Source organism: Natator depressus, chromosome 26, assembly GCF_965152275.1.
Source record: "Natator depressus isolate rNatDep1 chromosome 26, rNatDep2.hap1, whole genome shotgun sequence".
Classification (NCBI taxonomy): domain Eukaryota; kingdom Metazoa; phylum Chordata; order Testudines; family Cheloniidae; genus Natator; species Natator depressus.
In genome coordinates, this window is record NC_134259.1 from 954,723 (window position 1) to 970,316 (window position 15,594).

At 40.9% G+C, this 15,594-nt stretch overlaps 1 protein-coding gene across 2 annotated transcripts in view; it reads left to right on the forward strand.

The window, feature by feature from the left end:
* ZMAT4 (zinc finger matrin-type 4) overlaps positions 1-15,594 on the forward strand; it is a 158,418-nt gene that overhangs the window by 109,555 nt on the left and 33,269 nt on the right. The gene's annotated exons all lie outside the window — the stretch shown is intronic.

Below are 15,594 nucleotides of genomic sequence, written 5' to 3' on the forward strand. Positions count from 1 at the left end.
AAAGAATCTGTGCTTTGAGAAGGAAGATTCATCCTCTGCAAGTTGTAATGTGTTTGCAGCCTAGTGTCTCTCTGTTCACCTTAGTCATTTCTCTTAGCAGTTAGCAGATTCCAGTCTTGTCTGGTTATAGAACAAAAGGATGCAGTGTTCGGCTCATGCTGCTCATATGCAGCTCTTCATGACTTTCCTTTTTCTAGGATAGTTTATTAATGTAAAAAGAACAAGGAGTACTTGTGGCACCTTAGAGACTAACCAATTTATTTGAGCATAAGCTTTCGTGAGATACATGCATGCATCCGATGAAGTGGGCTGTAGCTCATGAAAGCTTATGCTCAAATAAATTGGTTAGTCTCTAAGGTGCCACAAGTACTCCTTTTCTTTTTGCGGATACAGACTAACACGGCTGCTACTCTGAAACCATTTATTAATGTAGTGTCTGAGCCTTAAGGCATAGCACACAACACAGTAAATACGTGTTTTAAAATCAGCACAGCTCAGTAAGATGAATACTAATTTTTAAAAATTGTAAAACATTAACTCAGGCCTTCCACCAGGCTCAGTTACACCTTTAAAACCACAACCCCTGAGACAATATTCAAAAACAGGGTAATATGTATATACATTATTTCATTCAGGTTATAAGGAGCCTTCCTTTTTCTTGTTTTTGTGGTCGATAAGGCAAATAGGGTGACAACCTGCATACCTTTCTGTGGGATAACACTCTGCAGTCATAGCAGCATCATTCAGAAGTTGGTCCTTTAGCATATCTTGTTCCTCTTTCAAGGAAGGAGGATCTTAGAGGTTAGTGCATGTCGCGATTCCCTGGCAAACACAGGATCGCTCTTCTAGGAGCCACATTACAGAGAGAACGATAGTCTAGTACTTGGTGCAGTGTGACTGGGAGTTGGACTCCAGGGGTCTATTCCCATTTCTGCCACTGACTTGCTGTGTAGCCTTGGGCAAAGGACGTCCTGTGCCTCCATTGAGGCATTTGTAAAATGAGCATAACACGTATCACATTCGATGTGTTGTGACTGTTTTGTGGAGGTTTCTTGCCTTCTCTCAGAAGGTATGCTAGGCAACTCTCTGTGATCAGCTAATGGACCTTCCTTGACCCTGCTCCACTTGCTTAAACAGCATGCACAGCATCAGACCATGTCAGGGCACCAAAGGAGACAAGTCACAACCTGTCTCTTTTATGTCTGATGTTTGCTTAGAGAGCAAATGTTCTTTGCTGCCTCAGCCTGAGTTATCAGCACTTCAGCTCTTACAGAAATACACATCTTAATGACTTGATCTGTAAATTCTTTAGTGTTTGAATGGCCTGTCTTTTAAATAAAAGACAAAAGGGCTGTCCCCATTTGGTAACTGAAAGCGACTTGCTCAGCAGCCCATGTAAGGCTATTAGCTCTCAACATTGACCTTGAGTCTTACCTTTGCATCAGTCAAAGGTGTGAGCCTCACCTGGAAATTCTTGCTTAGTAGCGACATGCTCAGGGCTTAACTATAATTGGTTATGAAAGACAACAAGTGTCTCTGATCCTCCTTTCACTGTCCTGTGCTTGATAAATACTCTGCATAAATATGTATGAGAGCTTGACTCAGATTCTCTGTTGGTGTAAATCAGTGTAGCTTCATTTACTAGAGCTGTGCCAATTTACCCCAATGGAGGATGTGGCCCAAATGCTGAGAAGACTATATCATTATAGTGTGAAAATGCCTCAAAAGGGAAAACTATGGAGCTCCTTTTAAGGCACAAGTTTCATTTTGATGTAATATGGCCCAATATGTGTCTACAGGAATAATAAATTGAAATAGACATAGGAAGAGGTACTAGTTGAGATTTTCAAACCAGCGCAGGGATTTGGTTTCGCAGCAGGACATTCCATATCATTTTCAGTTTTGTTCCTTTGAAGGAAATTACTATCTCCCTTCAGGTTTCAGAGTAGCAGCTGTGTTAGTCTGTATTCGCAAAAAGAAAAGGAGTACTTGTGGCACCTGAGAGACTAACAAATTTAAAAATCTCCCTTCAATAACTAATAGACATACTGTGGATTATGAATTTCTAAGCTTCAAATAAAACCTCTGCTTTCTCAGATTCTTTGTGTGCTACACAGGGAGAGCCAGTGTGGCTCACAATACCATAAATATGATTCATAGGCTGACTCACTGCCCCCTGCTGAACATATGCAGTGAAGAATAAACTGGGACAGTAATATGGAAGTGCTTACTACCTTGAACTGTGCTGAACTCATGTGTGGATGGGAACATTAGTAGCAGTAAATAAATCAATTGTGGAATGTTTTATTCATGTAGTTATTGTCTAGGGGAGTTAGAAATGAAGGCGTTTAAGGTACCTACTGGTCCATACTGTGTTTCTGAAAATGTTCTGCTGTTCTGAACTCCATGACATATTTTGGATTTGCAGATAATCTAGTATCAGTAAATCATGCATTAATGGACAGAGCAATTTATAGGAGAGAAGGAAACATAAACGTGTGTACACAGATGCACGCAGACTTCTGTGAGAGAGGAAGAGAGGGCACCTTGCTGCTAGTATTGGACATTTTGAGGGGTACTTTTTCCTATTTTCAGTGATCAGACTTTTCATTTTGGAGGAGAAAATGCCATGCCTCTCCTGAATGTACAGCTAATGGACCCAGTTCTGCAGCTTCAGTGGCCCCAGAAGGATTCCCCTGCCTCAGAGAAGGCTCCAGAAGTACAGGGCCATTGTGGTAGCTCCTCCACCAGGCCTTTGCTGGCTCCTGGTGCAGGAGAAAAGGGGATATTATTGGCCCATTCTTCAATCCAGGTGACTCCTCCCACTTTTACCAGGTGTATGTTAGAGTGGGCTAAAGGCTGCTCCACCTGGATTTTGGGATTGGGCTGGTGTCCGTTCTCTCCGAGAGTGGGGAGCAGTGCTTTGCTCATTTCTCTGGACTTGCACTGAGCATAGAATAGTGGGCCAGGAGAATCTGGTCCAATATTGACGTAAACTTCCATATACCATCAAAGTCAATCTGCCCAGTTCATTTAAAAGCTCACTTCTGGCCATCTTCTAGCAATCTGCTAACAGAAATGTTATCAGAGATTTCATCTAAAAAATGTGTGCAGTCAGGACCATGCTGTTAAGCAAAGCCTATGCACTCTTAGGATAAGACCCTGCTCCAAGCCTCCTCCAGTAACATGATCATTTTACTGTTTAATTCCCTTATTTTGGTTGGGTAAAATTGCACTGTTATTGCTATTAAACATAGTTTTTGTTGCAATTCTTTCTCTTGTGAAATTAGTATTTCACAATCTTCTGAACGGAAAAGAGATGACATTTGTTTAACATTAGTGGCTGCTCACACACGAGGCATGTTATTCACTATTCATTATTCTCTCAGGCATTCAGCAATCATGTAATTTCAAGTGATTTCACATCATTTTCTACATGTCAGAGGCTTGACATACTATTTGATAAAAGTGACATATGATCATAACACCCAAAGGGTCTAACCACAAACAGAAATTCCTCATTTGCTAATCATAACTTTCAGTTCCTGTCTGTGATTTCCATTTATAGACTCAATCCAGTGGGGAACAGATCTGTTTAGCTGGTATAATAATTGCAGAACATCATTTGAATCCACATCACAATCAGAACAGATTGGTTGATTTTAGGAGTTATTGGAAAAGGATACAGGGCTTGGTTCTGATCTTAAAACCGTATTAATGCCAGTGTAATTTAGCTTCCGTGGAATTATTCCTGATTTACGCTCATTCAGAGAAATTGAGACTCAAGCCCATTCCAGTAAGTCTGCGTTCTGTTTTGGTTAGAGTTGCTCTTGAATCAAAACCTCAGATCTCCTTGAGCTTTGGGGAGATTGGGTGTGAATCCAGATTCTAACTTTGTATCATCCACAGTTAATTTTTGTATAACAAACAAAATTAATATTATTAATACATCAGAATTACCATTATTAATACAATGAATCAGTTTTTCAAAAGCACCTAAGTTATTTAATCACCTAAATCCCCAATTTCAAAAGTGACTTAGCGCCTTAGGATCCCTAGTCCTAGTAACTTTCAGTGAGTCTTGGCCTCCGAAATCATTTAGGGGCTTTTGAAAATTGTACCTATTCTGTATTTAGACACCTGAGTTATTGCATTTGTCCTCCCACCTTCACCTACTTGTTGGGTAGTGTGACAAAGTTCCTGCTCTGCCTTGGTGGGTCTCGCGCTTATCGGCAGATTTGCTCGCCTTGGAGCTTCACAGCAGCCCTCAGCTTGGCCGTTTTTCTGAACCCACAGTCCAGGTCGACGACTCCTGTGTCTGACCAGGAGTTGGGAGGATTTGGGGGGAACCCGGGCCCGCCCTCTACTCCGGGTTCCAGCCCAGGGCCCTGTAGAATGCAGCTGTCTAGAGTGCCTCCTGGAACAGCTGTGCGACAGCTACAACTCCCTGGGCTACTTCCCCATGGCCTCCTCCCCACACCTTCTTTATCCTCACCATAGGACCTTCCTCCTGGTGTCTGATAATGCTTGTACACCTCAGTCCTCCAACAGTCCGCGTTCTCACCCTCAGCTCCTAGTGCCTCTTGCTCCCAGCTCCTCACACGCACAGCACAAACTGAAGTGAGCTCGTTTTTAAAACCCAGGTGCCGTGATTAGCCTGCCTTAATTGATACTAGCAGCTTCTTGATTGGCTGCAGGTGTTCTAATCAGCCTGTCTTAATTGTCTCCAGAAGGTTCCTGATTGTTCTGGAACCTTCCCTGTTACCTTACCCAGGGAAAAGGGACCTACTTAGCCTGGGGCTAATATATCTGCCTTCTATTACTCTCCTATAGCCATCTGGCCCGACCCTGTCACAGTAGTTACATGGCTAGGTGCAGTTAGTTTTGTGGTCACATGTCTCTCCTGCAGGAGGAAATGGTGCCCATAATAAATTAGAATTTGGCAATTGTTTGTATGTTGCTTGATGTTTGCCAGGGGCAGGTGTTTTGTCCCAATTTGTCAGTCCCTGTCCAGAAAAAGCACAGAGTTTAATTCCTGCATAACTCGCAGGGTGGACTTCAGCAAGAGCTCTCGGCCCTGTTTACATTTGCAGCTTCTTGTGCTGCGTTCAGTGAAGTGGAATAGCTGCGAAGAGTCCAAGGATTTCACAGCCACTTTTTGGAAATGCCCATAGCTCACACACGAGCTTGAAATAAAAATGAGGCAGAAAGTTTTTCTCTTCCGAAGTGCAGGACAGAAATTTAGAGAATTAAAATTTGCTCCCTTCTAGTATCCCCATTGGGCCTTGCTATCCCCAATATCCACATAGTACTGCAGAGATTTGTTTGTTTTCTCATACTACAAGAATTTTCAAAATTTTAAATGTTTCCTGTCCCAATTTGGGACAAAAGGTCAATCTCAAAATTTTCACAAACTGAAAATCCAGAAAAACTTTAGATTGGATCAATCCAAACAGTAATTTTAAAACATTTTGTTTTAGATTTTGACATTTTTAAATTTAAGTATAAATTAAATTTAACTTAATTTCTAAACAGTCATTTTCACCTGAAAAAAATATTTTTCCTTTTTGAAAATGTTGAAATGGGATGTTTCAACAATTTCAAATGTTTCATTTCAAAAATGTTTCAAAACAGAAAATTCATCAAAACCAACACTTTCTTGCAAGGGAATCAGCATTTTTGATGAAAAAATATTTTGATAAAAAATTCCCAACCAGGTGTACCAGATACTGCTAGCAATTAAGCCAACAACAGCCATCCTAGTAAACTAGATTAATCTTTTGTTGCTGAAAATGTCAGAATCCACTTATAACATGTTTTCTCCACTGGTGTTGTATTAACAAAGTCCTCTTTCAAAAGAGGAGAATTGTTTATAAATTCCCTTCTCAGACCTCACGCTCTAGAACATGAAAAGAAGGGCTGCAGGCATGCATGTATATATGTATGCATGGATAGAAAAAAGGCCCATTCTTGATTATTACCCCACTCTTTCTACGGACATCCCCAGCTCTGTAAAATCGCTGGAATGTAGGACTTTCCATAGTGGATCAGATCACTGACCTGCCTGCTAAGTTTCATATTTTGCCTGTGGAAGTGGCAAACACTTCATGCTTCAGAGGGAGATGGCCTCCGAAGTCATTTAGGGGCTTTTGAAAATTGTACCTATTCTGTATTTAGACACCTGAGTTATCTGTCACTCTCCATAATTCCCTGGACCAGCTGAGTGTTGCTATACTTGGGGAAAAAGGACTCCTTCCTGACCCCTGCAGTGATCAGTTTATGCCCTGAAACATGAGATTTTACAGCTGAGCTCCTACTATGCATAAGTAATAAGTGTTGAGCTACTGGGCATAAAATCACCCAGTCTTTGCAGAAATTACACCGAATGCATAACAGTCCAGTGAGTACAAAGCAGCACTGCAGGGACTGCAATGTCCTTCCTAGGAATAACACGTCAGAGCTGCTACAGATAGTGGCAAAGGCAGCAAAACACCTGTGTTTGGATCAGTGACTCAGCAAATACTGCACTGTGCTGCGGTGCGGGCTAGTTCTGCCCTCAGATTGTGAAGTTGGCAAAAGAATGCTGGTGAGGGCCTGAGCCCTTTGGAGACAAATCCACCCTGCTGTTGTGGCACTCTCAGCGGTCTTGTCTGCCAGGACTCTAGCCTTTGTCCCAGGATGAAGTCCCTGTTTGAGAAGTTCAAAGAAACTTTTGGAGGCAGAAGGATAGCTCTGAATCTAGGTTGCAGGTACGTAACCAGCCCTGACTCTTCAACCCCGCCGGTAGGAAGTGAGAGCCTCATGGACTCACAGTTTCCCCTCGGCAAGGAGAAGTGAAGCCAAGTGATTTATTCTATTTAGATACTTGAGGCTGTCAGCCTAGTACTGTGTCTGTGGCTAAAAGCCATCAGACAAATCCTCTGAAGAGTGCTGGCAGCGCAGAGAGGGAAAAGCACTATCCTGTGTCTGCACTTCTGCATCTCATATGGAAAAGCTGCGTCAGGTTAGACTTATGCAGCTCTCCAAGGCTCTTTGTGTGGCTTGATTGAAAACGCCTATTGTTCTGTGTAAACTAAAGAGCTCATGTCCTACTTCCTAAAAGGAAAGTGCAGAATCTTTCACTGGGTTTTAGGGATATATACATCATTTACTTCGACTTCTAAATAGTTACGTGTCTGGCTGATGGGCCACATGCACTTTATCTGGCTCCTTCTTCAGAGATGCAAATTCGGCATCAGCGTTAATGCCCTGTCCTGATGCAGATGGAAGGGATTTAAGACTGTTTGTTCTACAAAATGTGCCCCGACGCTCAGAATAACGGTGTAGCCAGAAAATGGTCTTTTTCACATTTTTTTTTTTTTTTTATTAAAGGCTGACTGCAGGACCTTTTCCTCCATGTTGTTAGCTGGGAAGCTAATGGTGTCTTCTGTTAGACAGGAAAAGAGATGAAGGCAGACCTCTGGATTGTAACTTGCTTTAATCAGTGCGAAATTGCCCAGTTTACTCTCTCTCATATTTTTGTATTTGTCAATAAGCTTGCAGACTGTACTCTCCCATGCTCTCCATTCCCTATAGGTTCTATTTTCTCAGTATTCACTGGATGGTAAACTCATTTCCATTTCAAGTGATCCCAGGTGGCTTGCAACATCATGTTTTAAATATTAATTCTGTTTTGACTACACTGGGAACCTAATGTTTGATGCATTTTATAGTATTGGTGAGCAGTGTAGCTTGAAGTACAAAATTCCAGCAATCTTGATTTTCTGATAATGGTTATAATAAAATGTATATTGCTAAATATGAACCTGTATTTGGAAAAATAAATGTGGAGCTGTAGCTCTGGACAAATGAGATTTATAGAAAGCTAAAGCTTCAACTTTTCTTTTTTTTTTGTTGGCCAAGTGTTTGTTTGTTCTGAAACTTTGAAGTCTTATTTTCTTTTCCAAAGTAATAAATAAACAAACACATAAAAAAGCCTCCTAAATGGCACTATTTCTCTACTCTCTGTGCTCAGCTCTAATCTGAGGTATGTGGGATCATGACTGCATAGCCCTGGAAATCCGATGCTTTGCCTGAGCAGAGAAAGCTTTTCATGTTGTTCAGGAATGGATGTTCACATGTCTCAGATTAGAATCCAGCCCAGTGTCTGCCTAAAGTGTCCCACACCGGTGTCAGACGTGCCAACTTGATCTCTTCATAAGCGCCAGCTCTGATAGTCAGCAGGTCCAAAAAAGCTAATGCTGTCATCTGACTGCCTTTTCTACCTTGTGACAAGCTTCAAACCTTTGTAATGTTCTTTCCATGAGCACTACAAGAACATGGATTTTTGTTTCAGAGTAGCAGCCGTGTTAGTCTGTATCCGCAAAAAGGAAAGGAGGACTTGTGGCACCTTAGAGACTAACCGATTTATTTGAGCATAAGCTTTCGTGAGCTACAGCTCCAATGAAGCATCTGATGAAGTGAGCTGTATCTCACGAAAGCTCATGCTCAAATAAATTGGTTAGTCTCTAAGGTGCCACTAATACTCCTTTTCTTCTTATGGATTTTTGTTTTTCCCCTAATGATTTGCTGCATTTGAGTGATGTTTGCAGCCCTGGTTATGTTTAGCCATATGTGAAGTAGCATACCAGTTTTTCTGCGTGTATGAGGACTTTATCTGTCTGAGCTGGTTATCTTCCTGCAAACTTGAGAGAAGATTTCGGTCACTCGAATTACCTATACGTTGCAGCGGGTGCTTCCAGAGGTTGGTGCACGGTCTTAGCACAGCTAGTGGTTTATCCTGTCTTCCAGTTATGACCCAGAAAAACTAAGGAAAAGAAGTGAGAGGAGATCGGGGGAGAGTGAGGCAGGTCCCATTCCATGCATTGAATCGGAAAACATACCATGGAAGAGAGAAATTAAAAGCACTTTCCTCCCCCTTAATGAGGTGTGTGTTCGGCATGTTGGCATCCTTCCACCTTGCTCGCTATTGAGTTTTGAGTTCTTTGCTGCAAGCAAATAAAGGTTTTTCTGGATTTGAGTCAGTATGTTATTTAGGTCTTCATGTGGGGAAAAAGGCCTTCCAGGACAAATACGATGGAAAATCTGAAAAAGTCTTGTGTCATGATGCATGTGAGATGGGTGGATATGCGCCAGTATGGGAAGCTATGGTTGTGGCCCTGGTTTTACTGCATCAATAAGAATCCACATGACTATGTTAAGTTGAGATTGACAAGTGATGTGTGGGAGCTATGTGCTTAAACAGGTTAGCAGTATTCTGTAACAGAGTGCACAAAAGCCAGTGAAGAGGTCCATAGAGTTTTGCATCAGCTCCCCATGTCAGGATAGGGAGCGGGGATTGGTGCTAGGACTTCACTTCGTGGTTGGTAACAACAACCTTCTTGTAGTCTTTCCTGTTATGTGCTAAGGCACAATCAATGTTGACATTGCTGAGCACAATTTGCATGCCAGTCTGACCCTGATTGAAGTGCAATGGAGACAGCTAACACTTTTTTGTATCCTTTTATGGTTCCACTGTTTACAAATATAATAACAAGAGTGTAAAGTTTGGAATCTTCCTGTCCAACATATGAGACTATTCAACAATAGTGAATGTAAGCTGCTGCATTAGGTATATTGCGTTCCAGTTTGGCCGTTTTAAACTTTCCCCAAACTGCACCAAGCATAAAACAAATAGCTTTCTGCTCCATCAGGTCACCTTTCACCAGTTTTGCTTCTCATTTGGCATTTTTTCTCACTGATCTCTCTTGTTCCTCTTATAAAGTAGGTGGCCACTGCATGGGCAAAGGCCATGCAGAGAAATTGACAGGTCTTTGAAAGGGTTTTTATGGGCAATTTAATTATGGGTTCTGCTTATTGCTAGCCATGAGCTGAAAGTATATGTCAAAATCCTTTCACTTTGAAGGCTGGTCCAGTTTGTGAAAGGTCTGTGTTTCACTGTGTGAGTTGTGCGTCTTTTCCTTTGCTATGTCCTGTGTATACTTTGAATGGAGAGAGTGAGCTAATAATTTAATATAAAGACTTTATCTTTTCGGTATTTATAACCTTAACTTCTATATACTTCTGTACAATGACAAATTAGCTGCCTATATATCTCACTTGGTATGATACCAGACCTAGATACTAAAAAAGAAAACGAGATTTCTATAAAGCATGAAATCAGGCAGAATTGTCTCGCTAGCCCACTGTTGCCAATTCCTTATTTATTTTACCTTTGAGGGAATAGGTTGTTTCCCAATGAGAATGCTTAGCACAGTTCTGGGAAATTATTTAACCCTGCCCATAAGGTCTGCAAGAAGAGCCTCAGCTGAGGTCTTGCGAAAGGTACACACAAGTCTCAAACACAATTTAGGAAACTGCTCAGTAGGGCCAGCATCCCAGAAGAACAGCCAAACAGCTCTGGATGGGACTGCTGTGCCAATGTGCTCTAATACCAGTGTACCAAGAGGTCTAGGCTGCTGGGAGTGAGAACTTCCCAATTCAAGTATTTTAAAAGTTCAGGCAGACTAACAACTAACACCACCAGACGCCATAGTGCTCCAGAACCAGTACAGTTCTCCATGTGCTCCCTAGACACCCGTCTGTTCTGGTCTTCCCTTTGGATTTCTCTGACTGGCAAGCAGTAAAAACCCTGATTTTATTAATTTTTTTTAAATAGAAAAAATGGGGACGTAAATTCAGAGATGGTCTTGAATTTCTTGTGCTGGGAAAATGGAATTCTATAGCTAGCACCTTGGAACAGGAGCTTTCTGCCAGAGACCGTTCAGCTTCCTCATGGAGGAGGAATGCAAAGGCGCAAGGAGAGGTGATGGGATACTGCCTCAAAAAGGCAATTACAACAGTGGTTCTTTAGAATAAAATATGGTGCTATTTGGTGTGTCTGGTCTCTAGACTTCAGAATGGAGATGGCTATGCAGGAATGTCATCACTGGAAAACTCGCCTATATTCCCATAGCAACAAAAACCAATAGTGATTAGATGCAGATATATCTTGAAAAATTATGGCAGAGTTGGATTTATTGTGTGTCCTCAGCCCATAATTTCGCTATATGCAGTATAAGTACTTTTGGTTCTATGCTGTCACTTTCATTGAGTGAAAAAGAATTTAACAAGTGTTCCTGTGGAATGTGTTTTAATGCACTTTATGCAGAATGATATTAATAAATAAAGTCATTAATATTTTATTTGCAGGATATAGGCGTGTATTCAATTTTATATGAATACATGTCAGGTTTCATGGAGGGGAACTCTGATGTGTTATGATAGTGCAAAGGTAAACACAAGTGCAGAAAGAACACTAATCTTTAAGTTCTTCCTAATTCTAACTCATTACTTCTCACCTGTATAACTGAAACAAAAACCACTATCAAGCTGGGCTCGCTTCCCTTTAGAAACCATTTTGCCTTTTCCAAATCCCATCTATTCCAATTGTCTTCACCAATCCTGTGAAGCTCTATGCCGATGCTCCGACACCTGTGCTCTCTGGCAAAGAGTTAGGGCAGGAAAAGCCAACAGGTTTGAAAACAGGTGGCATGTCTTTTGGCATTTGAGGTTTGCACATCTTGGTAGATAAGAGTCCTCCTTTGTCACATGTCAGCATTAGCAGTGCACTTGTACTTGGTGGGGATATTGGTGCATTAGAGTTTTGGTTTTTATTAGGATGTCTTGTGCAAAAATGCTCAGATACCCAGGTCAGATAGATAGTCATACTGCCAATTATGCAATGCCATGGCCTTAGCAGCTGGCAGCTCATGGCAGATTTAAAGCAAGAGTTTCAAAAGATTCCAGCTTCCATTTAGGCACCAAAATGAGAGCCAGATCTTCAGAAAAGCTCAGTATCCATCATGCACCTGATAAGTGCTGAGCTCTTTTGAAATCTAGCCATGAACATTCTGCATGAGCCTAAGCATAAAAGTCAGCTGGTGTCTGAAGGCACCTAACGCTGAATTTGTGACACAGTTAATGACACCTTCTCTCTTTAAGCAGATATATGTCTGTAAATAATTTAAACCAAATGTGACCCCTGTGTAGAGCTAGCTGAAAAATGCAACTTTTCTTCCATAAAAAAAAAACAAAAAACTTTGAACAAAACAATTTCGTTACCATTTTTTTTGTGGAAAACTGATTTTTCAACGAAAAAATTGGATGTGAAATGAAAAATTTTGTTTAGCCTTGGTGTTCGAGCCGCACTTCTTAGATCCAGCTCAGTGCATAGAGTAAAAATCAAAGGATCAGGATCAGCCTTGACTGGGATTTCCTCGCCACTGTCAGTTTGGGTCACAGTCTTAGTATTATTTAAACCGAGCTTTTGGGGACTAGCACAAAAACTCCCAACTTGTGCTGCTCTTACTGATGTGAGCACGTCTCTGTTTGAGCAGCAAAAAGGCCTTCCTTGCTAATACTGGATTCTACGTCACTTTGTCCAGACCTCAGTTGATTAGAAGACCTGTATTTTACAACGTCACCCTTTTAGGCTGGCAGTGTTTATAAGCATAAGTCAGCCAGAATATCATTAATTTTGATCTTGTGTCCTGCAGTTCTGTTAACTGTTGTCCTTTATTCTCTGTTTTAAGATGTTCCATTTTGTAGATTATCCAGAGCTAATTTTATTTCTTTGCCATATTCCTTTAATTTCACACTTTTTAATATTTTAAATGTGAAAGTCGGTCTGAATACATATTTTAGTTCAGAGATTTTGCAGCCTCTCTCCCCGCTGCAGGAGTTGTATCGTTCTCACTTAGCTTTGTGGATGCTGTCACGAAAAGGGCTGCTGATGCTGTATGCCATGAGTGATGCTTTTTTGCACTGTTATATTCTAGTCAAGCAAAGAAGGGGTTAATTATCTCTGTGTGTATGCAACCACACTTTGGTTCCTTATGAAATATAGTAAAAAGAGACCAAATAATCAGCATCTGTCAGGTTTATTGCTTTAAGTCAATAACAATGTAGTACAGGAAAAAGGTTCTCACTGGTACCAGTCTCTGGGAGCCTGTCTCATGCAGCATTGTTACATTCACCTCACACAGAAGGTGTGCTCCAACCGTTACAACCCTAAAGCCATCTTTTTATACCCTACCTGTTTACCCGTAAAAGGTACATGCTGTCATCCGAAACTAGAGTTTAACCAATCAGCTTTCTGCTTTGTTTTGCTGATACCGTGGTGTACCCCTTATCTCTTTATTCTGAATGTCTGCTGCACTCCAGATACCAAGTGTGAAGGCACCTTGTAGGCCTGTACTAGGGTAGAACAATCCTATGTCTTGTCCTCTTCCTTTGGGACATTCCCGTACTGGCCTGTGAGAATAATTCCCTGCCTGTTGTTATGATAAAACCTGACAACTTTCCTATCTATTTAAGCCAAAGCTTACTTCATTTAATGCAAGGTGTTATGGGATATTTAGCATAAGAGAATGGGATAAGTAAAGATACAGGCCAGCTTTTCTGCTTCATGCATACTAATGTATATATGCTGCAGAGAATACATTTTATTGATATGATACATTGATATATAGACTATAATGTACTAGCCAGCATATATTGGTGAAGAGGCTAAAATGGAATCCCTGTAAATTGCTGTGTTCCTGCTGGCTAGAGGTGCCTTGGTAACAGACAAAAGATGCAACAGTGCAACTAATATGCTACCACTGAGCCAGATCCTCAGCTGATGGAAAGTGAGGTGCCTCCGTGAATTGGTCTGTACCAATGTAATTATTGGTACACTATTTCAGTTGAACTAATTTATTCCAGCTAGGGATTTGGCCCACTGTGCTTAGCTGATTGGGGAAGTGTGTTGTTTCTGAGCTGGTTACATTGATCTTTTTGATCCTTATCATTCCTTGTAAGCCTTTCCCTTGCTTAACAATAGTTTAGCATTTTGTTGAAATCCAGCACGGTGCCTCATGATAGTTTCAGTACATGACTCCTGATTTTAATCTCAAATGCCAGCTAGCAAAGAATCCTTTATAGTGCATACAGATGCTGATCTAATATCCATTTTTTGAGCTACACAGCCAGTGCACCTCACCTGGAAGCTCACTCAACATTGATGAGTCTGCTAAAGACCAACAAAGTCTCTAAGGTGCCACAAGTCCTCCTTTTCTTTTTGCGGATACAGACTAACACGGCTGCTACTCTGAAACCTGTCATTGATGAATCTGTTGATAAACTACTTTTGCTAATCAAAGGTCGTCGTACAAATTTGGCTACAAGCTTTTTATGGCATGAAATTAAAATTGATGAAAATGAACAAAATCCTCAGCCCGTGTTAAAATCAGGTTCAAGTTTACTGCTTTGGAGAGAGAAAAGTAGAAGTTTCTCCAAGCAATATATGACTCACAACTTTATCCACAAGGGCTTTATCATTGGATTCCTTAGTTGCTGGCAAAAAAACAGAGTAAAATTTTAATTTGTGCCTATTAAGGTATGTGCAAATAACTGATATGAAACACATTTTCAGTATTTGGGTCCGTGCTGTGTGTGTAAACAGTTTCCACTGGATTTTATATGCCATGTTCTTGCAGTATTATTATTAATGAAGGTAATCTAAGTGAAGAGACTCAGGAATGGCCACGGTGGAATCTGGAACAAGTTATGGATGTACAATTGAATTTACCAGGGCATTAAGGCAACTTAAATGGTGCATAGGTTCTGTGCTGACCCTCTACAGAGGGGTGAATTTCACCTTTGGGTTCCACCTACTGGTTTAGGAAGTTTTACTTTTGACTTTACATCAAAACATCTGATCGGTCGTATGCTTGACGTTCGTGAGCACTCGTCCTCCTGCTGTGCAACAGCATCTGTTTTCAGTGACAATCAGTAAGCTGATTGCGACCCTTCCTTCCAAAGAGACAGTATTTCTCCCCAGCTTTACATAAACAGCACTCTCCTGGCATTATTGCTCAGATCTTAAAAGTAGCAGAAAACTGTTCAGGAGCACCTGCTAATCACAGGGAATAGCTAGATTTATGTGCACAAACAGCTTGAATATATAATTCATCAGGTTCACAGGAAGACTTACTCATTACTTCAAGAACAGAGAAGTAACCTATTATAGTCCAGGAGGACCTTCCAAAACACTTCAAAGTGTAGCACTTAGACTCAGCATGAGGGTTGGCAGGTGGAGGAACAAATTTTGAAAACATAAGTGAGATTCATCTTTACGGAACTAGACTGCAGAATAAATCAAGCAGTATCCTTTCCAGCATGACTGCCCGTATCATCGACAAGTACTTGGGAAGCTTTTACAGGAGGATGAGTTATGTGACATGACCGACACTGAATTTTTATGTGTAAAAATGGTGGTTGTCTTGCGCTGCAATTACCTTTGTGTAATGCAACCATGCTAAATGAATGTCTTAAATTATATGGTTACATGCATACAAGTGAACACACTAAATAACGAGGAGTAATGGATCTTGGAATCATTTGGTGCATACACAGTAGCAGCTAAATGTACAATATTGCTGCAGACTGCGTGTGGCAAAATTCTTGGCTGGATTAAATTTGAAATTAAGGGTTTTTTAAAAAAATTGTTATATAGTGAATATTTCTGCACAATAAACTTATCATTATGAGAGATTAGCAAATGGGGGATTA